This window comes from Elgaria multicarinata, chromosome 2, assembly GCF_023053635.1.
Source record: "Elgaria multicarinata webbii isolate HBS135686 ecotype San Diego chromosome 2, rElgMul1.1.pri, whole genome shotgun sequence".
Lineage (NCBI taxonomy): Eukaryota > Metazoa > Chordata > Lepidosauria > Squamata > Anguidae > Elgaria > Elgaria multicarinata.
In genome coordinates, this window is record NC_086172.1 from 182288767 (window position 1) to 182310988 (window position 22222).

General features: G+C 47.4%; 1 protein-coding gene across 1 annotated transcript in view; it reads left to right on the forward strand.

Annotated features, from left to right (window-relative positions):
- Window positions 1-22222, forward strand: part of FKBP3 (FKBP prolyl isomerase 3) — a 431114-nt gene that overhangs the window by 163860 nt on the left and 245032 nt on the right. The gene's annotated exons all lie outside the window — the stretch shown is intronic.

The window sequence follows — 22222 nt, forward strand, 5'->3', positions numbered from 1 at the left end:
TTCCCAGAACTTAAGTACCATAAATACAGAGAGCACTACAGACTCTAATAAGAGTCCCTAACAAGTCTCCCGGAAAAGCTTTCCTGAAAAGGACAAGAACAAGAACTCTCAATCCCCTCAGTCATTCCCTTATATATCACTCCCAAGACATTCTAACTCCGCCCACTCAGGCCAACATTCTACAAACCACAGACTTACAAACTGCAGACATACATTTGGAATTGACGTGTGGGGTGTAACGCCACAAATGGTGCTAGAAAAGTGGGAAATGGAAGAGGGAATGTGCCCCAACATTTATCAGTGCACTTCAATGCCAATAAAACCCGGGGAGTTCCCAGCTCCAGTCCAGCCTCACCCTTCCTGCCACCATCACAACATGAGGGGATAATGCTGATCTTTGCAAGGTTCATAGAATCATAGAATAGCAGAGTTGGAAGGGGCCTACAAGGCCATCGAGTCCAACCCCCTGCTCAATGCAGGAATCCACCCTAAAGCATCCCCGACAGATCCTTGTCCAGCTGCCTCTTGAAGGCCTCTAGTGTGGGAGAGCCCACAACCTGCCTAGGTAACTGGTTCCATTGTCGTACTGCTCTAACAGTCAGGAAGTTTTTCCTGATGTCCAGCTGGAATCTGGCTTCCTTTAACTTGAGCCCATTATTCTGTGTCCTGCACTCTGGGAGGATCGAGAAGAGATCATGGCCCTCCTCTCGGTGACAACCTTTTAAGTATTTGGAGAGTGCTATCATGTCTCCCCTCCATCTTCTCTTCTCCAGGCTAAACATGCCCAGTTCTTTCAGTCTCTCTTCATAGGGCTTTGTTTCCAGACCCCTGATCAACCTGGTTGCCCTCCTCTGAACACGCTCCAGCTTGTCTGCATCCTTCTTGAATTGTGGAGCCCAGAACTGGACGCAATACTCTAGATGAGGCCTAACCAGGGCCGAATAGAGAGGAACCAGTACGTGATTTGGAAGCTCTACTTCTATTAATGCAGCCCAAAATAGCATTTGCCTGTCTTGCAGGCATATCGCACTGTTGGCTCATATTCAGCTTGCGATCTACAACAATTCCAAGATCCTTCTCATTTGTAGTATTGCTGAGTCAAGTATCCCCCATCTTGTAACTGTGCATTTGGTTTCTATTTCCTAAATGTAGAACTTGGCATTTATCCCTATTAAATTTCATTCTGTTGTTTTCAGCCTATCAAGATCACTTTGATTCTGTCTTCCAGGGTATTAGCTATCCCCCCCGAATTTTGTGTTATCTGCAAATTTGATAAGCGTTCCCTGCACCTCCTCATCCAAATCATTAATAAAAATGTTGAAGAGCACTGGGCCCGGGACTGAGCCCTGCGGTACCCCACTCGTTGCCTCTCCCCAGTTTGAGAAGGTTCCATTGATAAGTCAATAACCAGTTACTAATTGTCTGGCACTTTTGTTTCCCATCTGGGAAGCCTCAAAAATTAGGAATGTTTAATTACTATTGTATGAAGAGACCAAGCTGAGTTGCATTGGGCTTTTGAATTTCATACTTTAATCCAGAATTCTCTTGGAGGAATCTAATTATTGGATTTTTAAAAATGTACGGTGGGGAAAGTTGGTACAAATATGAAAGGTTTGCCTGATTTGTTACAGGATGTTATGGCTTTATAGTGTCCAGAGGGTTGTGGGGGTCGGATGAAAGTATTCAGTCTGACACTGAAGCCTGGGGAGGGGGGTCCTCTTCCCCCACAAAGCCTGAACTGCCTGGTTTGCTGGGGCTCCAGAATGCTGCAGAGACCTGGTTTGAAGGTCTCTGTGATGAGGAGGGAATTTCACCAGGTGCTGCATGCATACAAATGACACCTGCTTAGAATTCCCTTTTCTATGCAGCCGTTAAAGATACAGGAGCCCTGTCCTCCTTTTGATATGGCCCCCCCTACTGTGTAATGTACCTGACTGCCTTAGCCTGACCCCATGTATCTGATTGCTTACCTGTGTTGGAACATTTGCCTGCTTAATTGGCCACTCTACTGGTTAGATCCATCTGTTGACTAGCAAAGACCCAGTTTAGAGTGGGACAGTCACCTTCAGAGGCACGTTTGATGGCATCGTGAGAGATGGCCTTCTCAGTGGTGGCTCCCTGGCTGTGGAACACTCAGCCGAAGTAGGCTAGGTTTGTTGTCCTTGTGTTGTCCTGCCAGTAGGCAAAGGCTGCTGTACGTATGAAGGCCTTCAGTCTGTAAGTGGGTCTGGGTGGGTTGGGTGCTGTTTTTTAATAATATTTTTCTGTAATTGAGTTTTTATTGTATTTTAATGTATTGCTTTAATCGTTTTCAATTGGCTGACATTTTCTGAGTGTCTTTTTTTGGGTAGAAAGGCAGGGTACAAATAAATTGAATGAATAAGTGAATAATATTGGGGGCAGGTTTCCATGAGGCCAAGTTGGTGAGAGTGAAAGAGGAAGAGGTTGTGAGGTGTGATCACTTCCTGGGTGAAGGAACAGCAATTTCACAGGGGGCAGGAGAACGGAATGAAAGAGGGGAGTCGTGGTGGTGTCCCCAGCCCCTCTGATGGCAAAGCAGAAAGGGAAGTTGCTGGGTAAACACTGACAGGCGCACCTAATTTTGGTCTCCCTAATTTTACACTTGCCCTATTTTCTAAAATACAATTCCTGACAGATCTCTCTGTCGCTTAGGAACTGTGCAAAAATGTCCTGGTTTTTATCCCAAATTATTTTGTTTTCCGTTCATACCTAAATCTCCGCCGGCTTCAGCAGACTTATGGAAAGCAAGTTGAAGCTCTTATAATGTGAACGTTTCCACCTGATTAGGCAGAAGGCGCAATTAGAGCAGTGCCGCCGTGCGCAGTTGGGTTTGGGTGCAGAGGCGAAACTCTGGGGAACAAAGTTCTGGAGGAACTTCCCTCTCCTCACAGCTAATTTGCATTTCGGATTCATGGCCTATTTTCTAACCAAACAGATTACACCGGGGGGGGGGGGACTAAAGGGCAAAGTTCCCCTCTGATTTGAAATGACAAAAGAACAGCACAGTGGTGGGAAGACAGTTATTTTTGAACAGAGGAGGCGAAGAGAGGGCAGCGGCCTCATAACGCGGCTGCTTGAAACCGCACATCTAATGTGAGCCAAATAGATGTTTTCCACCTAATTCCACGAGAATGAGACATGGAAAAGAAGGCCAGGGACAACCTCTTCTCCCCATTTTACAGCACACTGCTGATCGCGTGGCAATGGGAACTCCACTGTTGCTAACGCTGCTGTTGGGCTGCAGAAAGCTAAAATACCACCCACACCCTTCAGTTTGCCAATGGGCTGAAGAGTATTGACATCGGAAGGCTATTTACAAATGAAAGGAATGAGCCAGTCACTTCTGCCTCCATCTGGAAGAGATTTGCCAAGAGACCTGAAGGGTCGCCGCCCTGCTCCACCAGTACGAAGGCACACCAACAAGGAACATGCGAGAACAAGGCACCATCAATAGGACAGGACCAACAGCCACCAGAGATGGAGGAGGAGCCCCCCGCGCCCCCCTTCTCCATGGCCACTCGGATTCCCCCAGGGACACAGCATCCTGGCACTCGTGTTCCCAGCAAGTCGTACCCAGTGGCAGGCTGCCTCCGATTCTGGAGGTAACATATAACTATCATAGCGAATAGCCACAGAGCACCTCATCCTTTGCAAATCTGTCCAATCCTCTTCTATAGCCTTCTAAGTTGGTGGCCATTACTTCATTTTTGTGGCAGCCAATTCCATGGCTTAATAACGTGGAGTGTGAAGAAGTACGTCTTTTTATCAGTCTGGAACATCCCACAATTCAGCTTCATGGGATGAATGAGAGAGTATCATGGTTGAGGGAGAAAGACTTATTATAGTATAATAGGGGCCAGAGAGCTCCGGCTATTGGGCGGTATAGAAATGTAATAAATAAATAAAATAAGGGGAGGAAGAAAGACCCGTAGCTGAACGGGCGAACACATTGCCTTGCAAGCAAAAGGTCTCCGGTCCGACACCCAGCTTCTCCTGGTGGAATCCAGCCTGAAACCCTGCAGAGCCGTTGCTGCCAGTCAATGCTGGCAATACTGGTTTAGATGGACCAGCGGTCTGACTCTGGCATGAAACAGCTTCCAGCCTTCTATTTTGCTTCTCTTTTTTTAGTGACTGGTTTTAATGGATTGTTTTACTCAGCACCTGATTTTAACGTTTGTATCTCCTGCTGCTGGTTCTTAATACTTCTGACATTTTAAGAAAGCTATTTTATGTGGTTTTCTATGTTTGTTCTTATTTATTGTTCTTATCCTTGTGGTTTTCAGTTTTATGATTGGTAGTGCCTCAGACTGTCAGGATATAAATTTCTTAATAAACAAACTTCTTTCAGTTAAAGAACAGGAGAACAAGAGGAGCTTAAATCTTTCAGGTGGCTTCAGGTGAAATGTTCCGGCGGAGACGGCTGCTGAGAGGAGGCTGCAAAGGGGAAAATGAGGAAGTGCTCAAACAGTGCATCCGTCCACATTTCAAAGGATTTCCAGAATATTGTCAACTGGGTTCATGTCTAGAGTGTCTTTAATCTGAACAGAGAGGCAGCAGTTAAAATCAATGGCAGGTAATGCAGCTACTTTGTAGAGAAGGGACCCTTAGAGATCACGGGACTTGAACCTCCAGGCACAAATGGAGTCCTGCAGGTTCAGACCAGGAGGAAGGATAAATTGTCTACCTGAAGGTTTGTTTGTTTATTTGTTTATTTATTTATTTATTACATTTTTATAGCGCCCAACAGCTGAAGCTCTCTGGGCGGTTCACAAAAATTAAAACCATAATAAAACAACCAACAGTCTAAAAACGCAAATACAAAATACAATATAAAAAACACAACCAGGATAAAACAACGCAGCAGAAATTGCTATAAGATTAAAATACAGAATTAGAACAGTAAAATTTAAGTTAAAATTAAATGTTAAAATACTGAGAGAATAAAAGCTGAGAGGTCTTCAGTTGATACCAAAGGCTGCTTGACACTTCGCCTTTAACACCTGCCCACTTCGAAGGTTTTGCATATCATATCGACATCGCTGAAAAATAAAACAATGGCTTTGATACAGGCAGCAGAGCAACGGCAACTGAGCCAGGCCTGCTGCGTTATGAAATCGACCCTGTATTGTCCTCTGCTACATGCCCTCACAGGGTTTCAGCAGGATACAGCGCGTCCTTGTGAATTCTGGTAAGATGCAAGACAAGCCGTGTGCACTGTGCAATAAAACAGCTGTTCCGCAGTTTCTCCTTTCAAACATGCTGAAGACGACACTGGTGTGTTAAGCCTACCATAAAATGGCTGGATTGATCTACAAGACTGGCCTAATAGATAAAGATTTTGTAAATTGAGGGTGGGGGGGGATATAAATAATAGTTAACTAACAGTTAACTGTTCTCCATCAGAAGACAAGCAGTAAGGCAAACATGCAGCCTAAGCGAAGAGACCACATATACAGTTGGGGTCAAGAGGTAAGCGCGTTATCTGGAAAGACCCGGCTTGCTCAGTCAACAGACAATACACAATGGGTTTCTGCTAAGGGCAGTGGCTGCAATGTTAGTCTATGGGCTTCTTGTGGAAATTTTCCCAAGCATGCACACTGTATAACCAAATATGTAACTTGTTTGCCACACAGTATAAAAGTCCTGGGGCCTTGCTAGACCTACCGGATAATCCAGCTGGGAGTCGGGGCGACGGCGCACTACAGCTAGCGCACGCCGTTGCCCTTTTCCAGATGTAACACGGGATGTGGCAAGGGGAAGCCCCGTCGCGTCCGCCATTTTTTTCTCAGTTAAAGGGCCATGTGCGCAGGAGCACACCGCCGGAGAAGGTAGTTTTTTTAAAAAATACATATAGGGTCCCCTGCTCCCCCTGCCCCTGATTTCCCCCACACACAATGCCTGATGCCCCCCCGCCTGCTCGCTCGCCCATCCTCCCCCCGTCCGCCATGCCCTGTCCCCCATTCTTCTTTCCCCCTGTCCCCGATGCCCTGTCCCCCGTTCTTCTTCCCCCACCCCCATCCCCCGTCCGCCATGCCCGTGCCTGTGCCCGTGCTTCTCCCCCCCCCCTCCTGCCAGGTCTGGCCTTTCCCCCGGCCCCTATCTTCCCCCCCCCATGATTCCCCCCTAGCCCGATGGGCACAGCGCTCCTATGAGCGCTGTGCCCAGTCCGTGGCTTCTCCTGGCTAAGCGAGCAGCCGGGAAAAGCCACAGAAGTCGCTAGACTTTCCACAGCCCTGGCCTCAGGCCGGGGCTGCGGACAAACCGGGTCATAAGCGAATCCGCTTATCCCGGGTTAAGGAAGGTCTTAGCCCAGCCTGACCCCGGAATCCCCTGTGCGTCATCTGGATGCACAGGAGGGAAACCGGGCCTCACACCGTGCTAACGCCTCATCTAGTAATGGTCTTGGATGAGAAGCATTCGGGGCTGCTGCTGCTCCTGAATTTGAAGCAGGCAGTCTTTTCGCTGCGGAAATAAAGCCAAGGCTTTGATCTTACCCCGTGTCTATTTGTAATTTGGTTCCGGCGGCTAGACACAATCCGAGAGAGAGAGAGCTCAATTTGAAGGCTCTTACCACAGGGGAAGGTGCTTGAACTAAGGTGTGCTAGAGAGGGGCCACCCTATACATTTTGTGATTCCCCCCCCCCCCCCGCCTATCTATCATTTTAAGGTAGTTATGAGGGGGCGTTATTTGGCCAGAATGGGATGGCTGAGTCAGTGAATGGAGGTTATGGATTTTGTTAAGGAGCCCGGAGGAGATTCCAAACCTGCAGGAAGCCATATGATGTAATTGTGTTCAGACAGCAACACTGTGTAAACCAAGGCTACGGTATGTAGGCCATGGGAGGAAGCCCTGGAGTTTCTGCTCCCACTTTTGCTCCCCATGCGCCGTGTAAGGCCCCCAGTTCTTCATTACAGGCTAGACACATGCAGACGGGAGGATGTGCCTCTCCCCGATAGTGAAATGGTCTTCCTGACTGTTGTGTCAGCAGGGCCCCAAATTTACTTCATCTGCTAAATACAGTATTCTGGAGTGGCAAAAGCAAAAGGGGTGTGACACGTCTACCAACTAAAGTAGCTCTTTATTATCCTGCTCATTAAATTACACTTAAGGAAGCCTCCACCAGCCCTCCCCAACCTGGTGCCTTCCAGATTGAGGGGAGACATGAGAGCACTCTTCAAAGACTTAAAAGGTTGTGACACACAGGAGGGCCAGGATCTCTTCTCGATCCTCCCAGAGTGCAGGACACGGAATAACGGGCTCAAGTTAAAGGAAGCCAGATTCCAGCTGGACATCAGGAAAAACTTCCTGACTGTTAGAGCAGTGCGACAATGGAATCAGTGACCTAGGGAGGTTGTGGGCTCTCCCACACTCGAGGCCTTCAAGAGGCAGCTGAACAACCCTCTGTCAGGGATGCTTTAGGGTGGATTCCTGCATTGAGCAGGGGGTTAGACTTAATGGCCTTATAGGTCCCTTCCAACTCTGCTATTCTATGATTCTATGACTACAACTCCCATCATCCACAGTTCCTCCATAATAAGAATATTATAATAATATTGGCTTCCCAGCACCCCCATCAAGCTGGCAGCTGAAACCATTTTTGGTATGGCCAGAAAATTGGCTGGTCCCCCATTCCACTAGGGCTGGCCCCATGGTGGTAGTAGGGCCACTGACTTCATTCCTTTCCTGCCCTCTACATGCTCTCACTGTGTAGCCACAGTGTCTCCTTTGAGATCCCTTTCTGCAATGCCATCATCCCTCTGGCTTTATTACGAAATGTCACCTTCTAAGAATATCTTCTTTCCTAGGCTATAAAGCTAGGTGGAAATAAGCCTGTCCGAGGATTTTGTGCTTTCTTTTATTGTATAGGTCAAACATTCCCCAGTGGCTCGTTTAAAATCACAACAATCCACAGGAAGAGGAAAATATGAAACCTGGACAAGTTCTTGGGCCCAATCCGCCACTGGGACGTCCTCCTCCATCTCCCCATCGATTTCAACAAGTTGTGGGCAGGAGAACGGCCTAGTGGATTGCGCTGTGCTGTCTTGAAGGGGAAGTGCGACCTCTGTTAAAAAGAACTCTCTTCCGTTCAGTGCAACGGCCATTTCAGGAGAAGAGGGCCCTGCTATTAAACAGCATTCGCAGTGACTTCTTCAGCTGTACAGGCAGCCCGGTTTCCACCCAGTTCCACAATTGGAATGACTGACATACGTGCCAACCAATCAAATGCAGGTTCAGCATTCAGCCTTGCTTGTCCCCCCAGTGCTCCCATGGGGCTGGCCACTATAATAACAGCAGCAACAGACATGCAATGTTCATTGAGTTGCGGGGGTGGGTCCCACTCCAAAGATTTGGGATAGGGGGAATTCCTGGTGACATCACAAATGCCAACTAATCAATACTGCACAAAGCCATATTCTGCCGCTAACTTGTAATACCAGTGTGTGCGTGCCCAGTACCCACCCACCCCCGCACTGCTGTTTAACCCAGGAGAGGAAATGAGATGGTCACGTCGTTTGGACACGTCTGATCCAACCCCACCACCATTATTCAGGCTACGTCTGTCTTCCCCCTGTTAAACTCATAAATGCCTTCTTTCTTTTCCTTAAGGAAATAGCCTCCAGCTTTTAACATTCTGGACTTTGCCTTCCACCCTCTTGCCTTCTCTGGCCCTTCTTCTTTACCCATGGTGAAAGAAAAACCAAGGAAACGAGGGGAGCTACTTTAACATCTGCACTCATTCAAATTCAGAACAAAAAAAGGGTTGGGCTGGATCAGACCAAGGGTCCGTCTAATCTAGCATTCTGTTCATACCGTGGACAACCGGCTGCTCGCAGGAAACACACATCCATGTCGATAACTAATGTAGGCTAAACAGAGCTGGCGGTGGGCCATGGGGGCGAAGATCGCACTTGGTGCGCCGGGGAGTTCCCAGCTCCAGTCCAGCCTCACGCTCCCTGCCACCATCACAACATGAGGGGATAATGCTGATCTTTGCAAGGTTCATAGAATCATAGAATCATAGAATAGCAGAGTTGGAAGGGGCCTACAAGGCCATTGAGTCCAACCCCCTGCTCAGTGCAGGAATCCACCTTAAAGCATCCCTGACAGACGGTTGTCCAGCTGCCTCTTGAAGGCCTCTAGAGTGGGAGAGCCCACAACCTCCCTAGGTAACTGATTCCATTGTCGTACTGCTCTAACAGTCAGGAGGTTTTTCCTGATGTCCAGCTGGAATCTGGCTTCCTTTAACTTGAGCCCGTTATTCTGTGTCCTGCACTCTGGGAGGATCAAGAAGAGATCCTGGCCCTCCTCTGTGTGACAACCTTTTAAGTATTTGAAGAGTGCTATCATGTCTCCCCTCCATCTTCTCTTCTCCAGACTAAACAGGCCCAGTTCTTTCAGTCTCTCTTCATAGGGCTTTGTTTCCAGACCCCTGATCATCCTGGTTGCCCTCTTCTGAACACGCTCCAGCTTGTCTGCGTCCTTCTTGAATTGTGGAGCCCAGAACTGGACGCAATACTCTAGATGAGGCCTAACCAGGGCTGAATAGAGAAGAACCAGTACCTCACGTGATTTGGAAGCTCTACTTCTATTAATGCAGCCCAAAATAGCATTTGCCTTTCTTGCAGCCATATCGCACTGTTGGCTCATATTCAGCTTGTGATCTACAACAATTCCAAGATCCTTCTCGTTTGTAGTATTGCTGAGCCAAGTGTCCCCCATCTTGTAACTGTGCCTTTGGTTTCTATTTCCTAGATGTAGAACTTGGCATTTATCCCTATTAAATTTCATCCTGTTGTTTTCATCCCAGCACTCCAGCCTATCAAGAACACTTTGAAGTTTGTTTCTGTCTTCCAGGGTATTAGCTATCCCACCCAATTTTGTGTCATCTGCAAATTTGATCAGCGTTCCCTGCACCTCCTCGTCCAAATCATTAATAAAAGTGTTGAAGAGCACTGGGCCCAGGACTGAGCCCTGCGGCACCCCACTCGTTGCCTCTCCCCAGTTTGAGAAGGTTCCATTGATAAGCACTCTTTGAGTCCGATTCTGTAGCCATTGTTGGTTGTTGTAAGGATGGCAGAGACAATGTTTGGGAACCATTGTTGGCTCTGGCGCCATCCATTGCTGGCATGTGCCCCTGAAGCATTGTCCCTGAGGGAAAGCAGCCCCCAGGGAAGAGTTTTCTAGTACTTGAGAGGCTCCACCCAGGCACGCCGGCCATTGGCTCTCATCATCAGGAAGGACCATAGTGGTTTCCTGTTCAGGTTGGGGCTTTACCTGGGCAATGATGACTTTACCTGGGCAAGGATAACTTCACAGGCTTGTTTTAGGCCACTTCTACCAGCATGTCTATACTTACCCCAAAATGGTTCTGTGAATGTTCTCCCTTTCCTTGCCATGTGTGTGTAGACAAAGAATGGAAAGTCCACCTACCTCAGCTTTGAGGTCCTCTTTTCTCTAGCAGAACTTGTGCCTCAAAGTCCCCTCCCTTTGTTTCTCAGGCTGAGCAGAAAGGCCTTCGAAGGCCGATGGAGAGACACCAAGACGCCTTCAGCCACGGCCGCACGTCTTGCTGAGACAAGACCAAGAAAGGTGAAGCACAACCTGCACCCACAGCCCTGCAGAAACCCAGCTTGTATTAAGTGCCTTTGGAAATCAACACAGCAAAACGACCTTGCTCCTGACAGCCACTCAATTAAATCTCACTTTTTTTTTTCATGTGGCAAAAATCAGTCTCTTTGCCAAATTTGCATTTTTAATTTTAACTTATGAATAATGTTCCAAATAAATTCGGAATGAGGAGCTTCCTCCCCGAAGAATTGGGCTTCTGTATCAAGTTATTGCAAAAGCATATTTCATATTAATAATTAAGTATATTTAATTGCTTCTCCCCTGCCTCCGCTCAGGATTGACCCACACTCAGCATCTGATCAAGCTTCCCTCCTGCAAGCAGAGAGATGCACATTTCTGGCTGCTGCCAGATGCCTCCCCTTTGCCTCCTCCCAATCCATGTCTGATTCAAGTGGATGATGAGGCCACGACAATCCTTCCGCCTGATCCTCTCTGCTGCACCAGTGACTTGCCTGGCGTACACAACTTCCTGGGTTGAATCCTTCATCATCTCCAGTTAACAAGATCAGGGAGCTGGTGATCCATAGGGCCTCCCCCTTGCCTGGGACCCTGAAGAGCCACTGGCACCAGAGGACACTACTCTCGAGTTAGATGGACTGCTATTTTCACCTGGTAGACTGCAGTTTCCTGCAAGCAATAATACAAACGAGAAGGATCTTGGAATTGTTGTAGATCGCAAGCTGAATATGAGCCAACAGTGTGATATAGCTGCAAGGAAGGCAAATGCTATTTTGGGCTGCATTAATAGAAGTATAGCTTCCAAATCACGTGAGGTACTAGTTCCTCTCTATTTGGCCCTGGTTAGGCCTCATCTAGAGTATTGCGTCCAGTTCTGGGCTCCACAATTCAAGAAGGACGCAGACAAGCTGGAGCGTGTTCAGAGGAGGGCAACCAGGATGATCAGGGGTCTGGAAACAAAGCCCTATGAAGAGAGACTGAAAGAACTGGGCCTGTTTAGCCTGGAGAAGAGAAGATTGAGGGGAGACATGATAGCACTCTTCAAATACTTAAAAGGTTGTCACACAGAGGAGGGCCAGGATCTCTTCTCGATCCTCCCAGAGTGCAGGACATGGAATAATGGGCTCAAGTTAAAGGAAGCCAGATTCCAGCTGGACATCAGGAAAAACTTCCTGACTGTTAGAGCAGTACGACAATGGAATCAGTTACCTAGGGAGGTGGTGGGCTCTCCCACACTGGAGGCCTTCAAGAGGCAGCTGGACAACCATCTGTCAGAGATGCTTTAGGGTGGATTCCTGCATTGAGCAGGGGGTTGGACTCGATGGCCTTGTAGGCCCCTTCTAACTCTGCTATTCTATGATTCTATGATTCTAAGCCACTCAGCTTGTTCTGTTCTGGGATGCTGGCCTCGATTCTGACTTAAACACATCTGCAAGATGTAGTGATGGCCACCAGGTTGGATGGCTTTTAAAGGAGATTGGATTAATTCCTGGAGAGTGAGGCTTCTAATGCTGATGGCCGCATCCCACCTCCAGTATGCAAGGCAGAATGCCTAGGTACACCAGTTGCTGGGGGTCATGGGCTGGAGGGTGCCGTTGCACTTGTGTCTTGCTTGTGGGTCTCCTCTGTACAGCTGGATGGTCACTGTGTGAACAGAATGCTGGACTAGATGGACCCTTGGCCTGATCCAGCCTCAGGGCTCTTCTTGCATGGCCATGCTTCACCTTCAACTGAATGTAGAAGGTTCCATTTGGGGGGTGGGGGCTTCTCATCAGTGTGCCCATGAGTGTCAAAGTTCAACATCCTGGGTGTGTGGAAGAACTGTAATCATTCTGCGGTACGCAGGTCCTCCATATGAAGGGGGAGATCATGTCCAGGGGTTTCATTTCCAAACTCTCCCAGCACTCCAGCATTTTACAACATGTTTAGTATCCAGGAGGCACCCAGCTGGGCTTAAGGTTCAATCCGGATGGGAGGGAGATTCACGTCAACCAACTAGGATTCCATTTTCCAGACCTTTGTTAAGCAGGAGACCTGACACCCACAGTGGGTAAACGCCAGAAGTGATCACCTGAATATTTCCACAGTGGGGTGTTGAGCAAGTGAAAGGAGCAACTAGCCCCCTGGGGCTCCTGTGACTGGCAAACCCCATCCAGACCTTTTGAAATAAGCTTGCGTGAAGATTCCTTTTTCCTGCTCTAGATATTTAAGTGTACATCCAGAAATGTCACAGTGTGCCTGTGACTAGCATGGATTTGCAAAGCTGTCTCCTGCGCGGAAGCCTTAATCAGGAGGTGCGGACTGAGCAGAGCTCCCCGCTGAGCATCCCAGCAGCGGCAAGGCCAGGTTTTCCTCTGCATCAGAGGGTGAAAAGGCTCTTCGTACCAGTAGAAATTAAACATGAAACACGAGTCACTTTTGTGAGGATTTTTTTTTTCTTTGATGCAAGGAGTTGAGATATGGGGGTTGAGTGGCGATGGGGATTTAAGGTTATCCCAATTGGATTTAATGTTAATTTCATGATGAATTTCTCATAAAGAGATATTAAGGACAGGAGGTATATATGTCTTGCGGCGCGCGGCGCTCCCGTTCCCTCGTTCTCTCACTCTCTTCTCCTCCCCTCCCCCCCCCCCACCAGTAAATCACAGGTGCCACGTCTCAGTGCCTGATTAAATTATGGCTCCAACTCTCTTGCAGAACTTCTCCGTAGATCTTGATCTTTGGATGTTTAGCAGAGCACATCACACTTTATTAATATGGCAAATTACCCCTTTCCTTTTGCCCTTTCATTAAGCTACTCTTCGGACTAAAACCTCTGGAGTCTGACCAAGAGCAAAACGAAGCAGAGGGCGATGCCTGCTTTTCTCTCTCACTCCCCCAACCCCTTCCCCCATCTCTCTGTCTCTTGCTTGCTTGTGTTCTCTACCCCCATATTCAGCTGTGAAGTCAGTGAGGCTGAGAGATGGCGGCTGACCCGAGCAGGGCATCCCACAAGCTTCCTGGCTGAGTGGTGGAAGATCTGAACTGGAGTTCCTTTCAGTCACATCAAGCAATGGTGCCAACATTTAAACTGTGCACATGCCTTTCAGGAGAGCCCATAGAATGAAAGAGTCATAGAATAGTAGAGTTGGAAGGGGCCTACAAGGCCATCAAGTCCAACCCCCTGCTCAGTGCAGGAATCCACCCTAAAGCATCCCTGACAGATGCTTGTCCAGCTGCCTCTTGAAGGCCTCTAGGGTGGGAGAGCCCACCACCTCCCTAGGCAATTGGTTCCATTATCATACTGCTCTAACAGTCAGGAAGTTTTTCCTGATGTCCAGCTGGAATCTGGCTTCCCAAAAGGCATCATTTCTAGTCCGATAGCCATGTTAGTCCACTGCTCCAATACCAGCAAGAAATCTTCATTAATAAAGTAATACATTTATTAATAAGTGTATGAATAAATGAATCGATTTAATAATGAATGTGTCCGTCTTTAAGGTGTCTCGGTTGTTTTTCCAGGGTGGTCAGTGCCAGAATACACAGAATAACGGGCTCAAGTTAAAGGAAGCCAGATTCCAGCTGGACATCAGGAAAAACTTCCTAACGGTTAGAGCAGTACGACAATGGAACCAGTTCCCTAGGGAGGTTGTGGGCTCTCCCACACTAGAGGCCTTCAAGAGGCAGCTGGACAACCACCTGTCAGGGATGCTTTAGGATGGATTCTTGCATTGAGCAGGGGGTTGGACTCGATGGCCTTGTAGGCCCCTTCCAACTCTACTATTCTATGATTCTATGAATGTAGAGCAGGGAGAGTTTAAATTTTATTAATTTTAAAGTATTTTTGTGACACTCCTGAGGAAATGCAACCATTCAAATCAAAATACAATAACATTAAAAACACGACAGCAGCAGATTAAAAAAAAACAAATCTCAAACAAGGCAGCAGTTAAAAACACATCAAAGTGGGCCAAGCAGTCTGGGGACTCTTGTGAACAGTAACTTTAATACACAGACAAATCAGTGTTCCAAACTTTATACTGGAAGTAAAAGTCTGAGTGAACAAGACTCATTTTGTAATTTCTTTCAAGGAGGGGACACAGTATCGTATGCCTTATACTGGGTGTGGCCCTTGGTCCGTCTGGTCCAGGATTTTTGTCACTGGCAAGCAGCAATGGTTCCCCAGGGTGGCAGGCGGGCGTTTTTCTAGCCCTACTTGGAGAGGGTGGGGATCGGACATCAGACCTTCTGCATGCAAGGCTCTTCCCATGTGCTAGAGGTGCCAGTTCATCATACACAACACTGCTGTTCCCAGGAGCACCCTCTCGCTCTCTCAGTGGTGCCATTCAGAAGACACCATAAACCATGGCTTTAACCACCTTGGTTAAGTCAGAAAGCCGGGCCATGTTTAGAAGACACCTTAAACCATGGCTTTAACCATGGTGAATAAGGCTTTTTGCTTTAGTCACTGTAGATAAAGCCATGGTTTAAGGTGTCTTCAGAACACAGCCCGGCTTTCTGGCTTAACCACCATGGTTAAAGCCATGGTTTAAGGTGTCTTCTGAACAGGGCCTGTCTGTCTCTCCTTCTCTCTCCGGGCCCATTCAGAAAACACCTTAAACCATGGCTTTAAACATGCTGGTTAAGCCAGAAAGCCAGGCCGTATTCAGAAGATACTTTAAACCATGGCTTTAACCATGGTGAATAAGGCTTTTTGCTTTAGTCACCATAGACAAAATGGTGCATATACCAGCTGCGCCCTTATCTGGACAGAGATAGCTTAGCTACAGTTATCCATGCTCTGATAACCTCTCGTTTGGATTACTGCAATGCGTTATACGTGGGGCTGCCTTTGAAAACAGTCCGGAAACTTCAACTGGTGCAAAACAGGGCAGCAAGGTTATTAACAGGGACTGGCCGGCGAGATCACATTACGCCAGTCCTTTTACAACTTCATTGGCTGCCAGTCCAGGTCCGGGCCCAATTCAAAGTGCTGGTATTAACATTTAAAGCCCTAAACGGTTTGGGGCCAGGTTATCTGAAGGAACGCCTCCTCCCATATGTACCTACCCGGACCTTAAGATCATCTACAGGGGGCCTTCTCCATGAGCCCCTGCCAAAGGAAGTGAGGCAGGTGGCTACTAGGAGGAGGGCTTTCTCCGCTGTGGCACCCCGGTTGTGGAACGAGCTCCCCAGAGAGGTCCGCTTGGCGCCTACACTGTACTGCTTTCGTCGCCAGCTGAAGACCTTTTTATTCACTCAGTATTTTAACACTTAATTTTAACTTAAATTTAAATTTTACTGTTTTAACTCTGTATTTTAATCCTATATCAACTTTGCTGTGTGGTTTTATCCTGGTTGCGCTTTTTATACTGTATTTCGTAATTGTGTTTTAAACTGTTGGGTGTTTTACTGTGGTTTTAATTTTTGTGAACCGCCCAGAGAGCTTCGGCTATTGGGCGGTATAAAAATGTAATAAATAAATAAATAAATAAATAAATAAGACAAAGCCATGGTTTAAGGTGTCTTCTGAACACAGCCCGGCTTTCTGGCTTAACCACTGTGGTTAAAGCCATGGTTTAAGGTGTCTTCTGAAAAAGGCTTCTCTCTCTCTCTCTCTCTCTCTCTCTCTCACACACACACACACACTGTGAACTTACTGGGTTTGGTTATTATATCCTTGACATGCAACAGTTCAACATGTGTAAAGGGATGCACATACCAGGTGTGTGATGGGCCATTCACGCATACAAGGAATCACTTAATGTATCAGTCATCAAGTGAAAAACATGAAACTGTTAACCATCCCACAGATAACTATATCTGCAAATAGCAACGGATTGGTACTGCACAGTGCACCTTGCTTTTAATTATATAATGTGTCAGAAAGGGAAATCTGGGATAGAGATTTGGGGTACTCAAAAGTACCTCTAAGGCCACAGCTAGACCTAAGGTTTATCCTGGGATCATCCAGGGTTCACCCCTGCCTGAGCACTGGATCCCCTGTGTGTCACCTAGATGAACAGGTTTGACCCCTGGATGATCCAGGGATAAACCTGAGGTCTAGCTATGGCCTAAGTTATCAACATCACTGAAATGGCCACCCCACAGGCTAGTACACTTTGAGGTACTCACAAGGAGCAGCCTAAAACTTCTGGAAAATGGTCAGGAATTGACTATCTCTATGATTTTTACAACAGCACTAGCAATTGGCCTGTGAAAGAGTCTTTTTTTTTCTGACAGCTCTGGTCTCTTGTTGCTCAAAAGCTTGTGGATTCCATGAATTATTGTCGCATGGATTAAGCAGCTGCTGATGGGAGTGATGGTTTATCATGTTTACACAGCTTTTTCAAACCTTTTCCACATCAGGCAGAGCAGAAGGCACGCTGGGAAGTGGGTGGGTGGGTGAACTCTGTTTCCTTTTCAAAGCTGAGGGAGAAGTAGGCCTTCTGCTGCCTCAACATTTCCATCTGTTGTCCTGAAGGCAGAACTATTGTGTCAGCCCACTCCATTTGGACCCAGAGGGGGCCAAACCCTCCCCCATCCCTTGGTGTCTATTTTGACCTTTCAAAACTTTGGATTGCCAGAGCCAAAACTTTGCTGTAGGCAATTATGGAAACATGCTGGGTATTTTAAGCACTGAACATCTGCCTTGTGGCGTGGGGCGGGGCAGAGGAGTCCTTGCCAGAAATGACGGGAACGGTTCTAAATGACATTTCTCATGCAATCGTGTATGTCATTAATCATGATTTAACCTGTGCAAGCCACAACTGGGGCTCTGGGGCTTTTTTGGTGGACATGAGACAGAAAGACAACCTCCCGTCTCTACGAATTACTTCTAACACACTTATCAGGTCCAAAACTCCAGTCTAAGGTACGTTACGTTGTTGCTTAGCGTATGACAACACTTGTAATTGCAAAGGACTTTACAGTCTTTAATTGGTTATCCTTCACAACAACCCTGTGGGGCAGGTGTCAAGATGAACTGGTCACAATCCCTGCCCCGTATCATGACCAATGCTGACCCAGTAGCCAGGACCTGAGCAGCAGGCTGGCTTAACTCCTGAGCATGCAGGAATGTCCCCAAAGGAACGCCAGTGCCATCAATCCAAAATGTCATCATCTCCCTCCTCAAATATGCCTTGGCCCTGGGAGGTAACTGATTCCATGGGAGAGAACTGGATGGCAACAAAGGGTAAAAAGTGCCAGGCAAGGATGTGGGGTGCCGCAGGGCTCAGTCCTAGGCCCGGTGCTCGCCAACATTTTTATTAATGATTTGGACTAGGAGGTACAGGGAATGCTTATCAAATTTGCAGATGACACCAATTTGGGAGGGATAGCTAATACCCTGGAAGACAGAAACAAACTTCAAAGTGATCTTGATAGGCTGGAGTGCTGGGCTGAAAACAACAGGATGAAATTTCATAGGGATAAATGCCAAGTTCTACATTTAGGAAAAAGAAACCAAAGGCACAGTTACAAGATGGGGGATACTTGGCTCAGCAATACTACAAACGAGAAGGATCTTGGAATTGTTGTAGATTGCAAGCTGAATATGAGCCAACAGTGGGATATGGCTGCAAGAAAGGCCAATGCTATTTTGAGCTGCATTAACAGAAGTATAACTTCCAAATCACGTGAGGTACTGGTTCCTCTCTATTCGGCCCTGGTTAGGCCTCATCTAGAGTATTGTGTCCAGTTCTGGGCTCCACAATTCAAGAAGGATGCAGACAAGATGGAGCGTGTTCAGAGGAGGGCAACCAGGATGATCAGGGGTCTGGAAACAAAGCACTATGAAGAGAGACTGAAAGAACTGGGCATGTTTAGCCAGGAGAAGAGAAGATGGAGGGGAGACATGATAGCACTCTTCAAATACTTAAAAGGTTGTCACCCAGAGGAGGGCCAGGATCTCTTCTCGATCCTCCCAGAGTGCAGGACACGGAATAACGGGCTCATGTTAAAGGAAGCCAGATTCCAGCTGGACATCAGGAAAAACTTCCTGACTGTTAGAGCAGTATGACAATGGAATCAGTTACCTAGGGAGGTGGTGGGCTCTCCCACACTAGAGTTATTCAAGAGGCAGCTGGACAAGCATCTGTCAGGGATGCTTTAGTGTGGATTCCTGCACTTAGCAGGCGGTTGGACTCAATGGCATTGTAAGCCCCTTCCAACTCTGCTATTCTATGATTCTATGATCTCTCTCTCTCTCTCTCTCTCTCTCTCTCTCTCTCTCTCTCTCTCTCTCTCTCCCTCTCTCTCTCTCTCTAAGATGGCCACTTCTCGGAGCAGAGATGAAACCCGTGGAAGGCATTGGAGGGCTGGGCTGGGGTATACAGGTTCAGTGCTCAGTCTGGCTCTGGAATGAGAAGAGGCAGGTTGTGTGCTGCTTAGGAGCTGTCCTTGGTCCTGAAAATCCTGCATCTGATTCCAGCCTCGTCTCTCTGCTTGCTTCTGGGCCTTACTTTGGTGTTTGGCTTCTTTCAGGGGACATCTTTTTGCTCATCAGCTGGACACCTCTATTGGGTGAGCTCTGCTCAACACATGCAGTTCAGACAGTCGATCATGATGATTCCCAACTTTTCATAGGCAGGGAAGCAGAGACCATGTAATGGTCCATGTCAAAACGTGGGATCATCCGAGGCCTCCCAGTGACGAAGCTAAGGCCACTAACTACCGAGGATAAAAATACACCGAGCAGGACAGAACACTTTGAAAGTGTTTCAAAAACGGTATGAGGAATGTGTCATGGGCCTCAACAGTCGTCAATACCTTATAAACTGTTATAAAAACAGTAATGCAGATCTTGCCTGGTTCTCCTATTATTCCAAGTAATCCAAAGAACAGTATGCCATTAGTAGAATCATAGAATCATAGAATAGCAGAGTTGGAAGGGGCCTACAAGGCCATCGAGTCCAACCCCCTGCTCAATGCAGGAATCCACCCTAAAGCATCCCTGACAGATGGTTGTCCGGCTGCCTCTTGAAGGCCTCTAGTGTGGGAGAGCCCACAACCTCCCTAGGCCACTGATTCCATTGTCGCACTGCTCTAACAGTCAGGAAGTTTTTCCTGATGTCCAGCTGGAATCTGGCTTCCTGTCACTTGAGCCCAGTATTCCATGTCCTGCAATCTTCTCTTCTCCAGGCTAAACATGCCCAGTTCTTTCAGTCTCTCCTCACAGGGCTTTGTTTCCAGACCCCTGATCATCCTGGTTGCCCTCCTCTGAACTCACTCCAGCTTGTCTGTGTCATAGACAAAGTAGCAAAGGGAGGGTCCTCCCCTTAGGGCTGATGCATGCAGAGTTTGGAAGCTCCTTCACCAGAGCTTCTTGTCATGGTGCCCAGGTAGCGTGTGCATGAAGAAATTCCATGGGTGAGACTGATGCGATGATCCCATCCCACGACACTGCCTAGCCTGGAAGAGATGCATCATTGGCGCCATCCACATAGTGACTTCATGACTCCATTACCAAAGTGGCATGAGAAGACGCCCCAGAAGTGGCAACTGCGCTGCTGAGGGGACACCATTGCTATTGACAGGCCTTTGCCTCAGTCAAGCTAGGCCTCTTCCACTACCTTGGGTCCAGAAATTGCATAACTAGGCTAGGTAGAAGTGAATATCATTTGAGTAGTGGGGTTGCTCCAGAAGCCCACCCACTGTGTCCTGAACAAATTCCTCCCCAGCGCCAAACTCAGGGGAAATGGTTTGTTCACAGCACTCTAGAACCTGGCTGCACACAGCACTGATTGGCTGGCACCTCCTGATACCCCTGGCCAATGAAGTGAGGCAGGTGGCTACCAAGGAGAGGGCCTTTTCAGTGATGGTGCCTTGATTGTCTAATGCCTCCCCAGAGAGGCTTGCCTGGTTAAACTCATTCAAGGAAATTAGGTGTTCTTTGACCATTTGTTTATCAATCTCAAACTGCAATCCTGCCCCCTCAACTTCTGCTTCACTTTTTCCAGGGGGGTCATAGACCCGGTCTTCTCCCAAAAGCGGGTCTATGACCCCCCTGGAAAAAGTGAAGCAGAAGTTGAGGGAGCAGGATTGCAGTTTGAGATTGATAAACAAATGGTCAAAGAACACCTAATTTCCTTGAATGAGTTTAAATCTCCAGGGCCCGATGAACTGCATCCTAGAGTAATGAAGGAGCTAGCGGAAGAACCTTTGTCTATTATCTTTGCAAAATCATGGAAGATGGGTGAGGTGCCGAACGACTGGAGGAGGGCTAACGTTGTCCCTATCTTCAAAAAGGGCAAAAAGGAGGAACCTGGGAACTACAGACCAGTCAGTCTGACATCCATCCCTGGGAAAATTCTGGAGCAGATTATAAAGAAGTCAATCTGTAAACACCTTGAAATCAATGCAGTGATTACTAGAAGCCAACATGGATTTGTCAGGAACAAATCCTGTCAGACTAATTTGATCTCATTTCTTGATAGGATAACCTCCCTTGTGGACTGTGGGAATGCTGTGGGCGTCATATATCTTGACTTCAGCAAAGCTTTTGACAAAGTACCACATGACATTCTGATTAACAAACTAGCTAAAAGTGGGCTAGATGGAACAACTATTAGGTGGATTCACAGCTGGCTACAGAATCGGACTCAAAGAGTACTTATCAATGGAACCTTCTCAAACTGGGGAGAGGCAACGAGTGGGGTGCCGCAGGGCTCAGTCCTGGGCCCAATGCTCTTCAACATTTTTATTAATGATTTGGACGAGGAGGTGCAGGGAACGCTGATCAAATTTGCAGATGACACAAAATTGGGTGGGATAGCTAATACCCTGGAAGACAGAAACAAACTTCAAAGTGATCTTGATAGGCTGGAGTGCTGGGCTGAAAACAACAGAATGAAATTTAATAGGGATAAATGCCAAGTTCTACATTTAGGGAATAGAAACCAAATGCACAATTACAAGATGGGGGACACTTGGCTCAGCAATACTACAAACGAGAAGGATCTTGGAATTGTTGTGGATCGCAAGCTGAATATGAGCCAACAGTGCGATATGGCTGCAAGAAAGGCAAATGCTGTTTTGGGCTGCATTAATAGAAGTATAGCTTCCAAATCACGTGAGGTACTGGTTCCCCTCTATTCGGCCCTGGTTAGGCCTCATCTAGAGTATTGTGTCCAGTTCTGGGCTCCACAATTCAAGAAGGATGCAGACAAGCTGGAGCGTGTTCAGAAGAGGGCAACCAGGATGATCAGGGGTCTGGAAACAAACCCCTATGAAGAGAGACTGAAAGAACTGGGCATGTTTAGCCTGGAGAAGAGAAGATTGAGGGGAGACATGATAGCACTCTTCAAATACTTAAAAGGTTGTCACACAGAGGAGGGCCAGGATCTCTTCTCGATCCTCCCAGAGTGCAGGACACGGAATAACGGGCTCAAGTTAAAGGAAACCAGATTCCAGCTGGACATCAGGAAAAACGTCCTGACTATTAGAGCAGTGCGACGGTGGAATCAGTTACCTAGGGAGGTTGTGGGCTCTCCCACACTAGAGGCCTTCAAGAGGCAGCTGGACAACCCTCTGTCAGGGATGCTTTAGGGTGAATTCCTGTCTTGAGCAGGGGGTTGGACTCGATGGACTTGTAGGCCCCTTCCAACTCTGCTATTCTATGATTCTATGATTCTA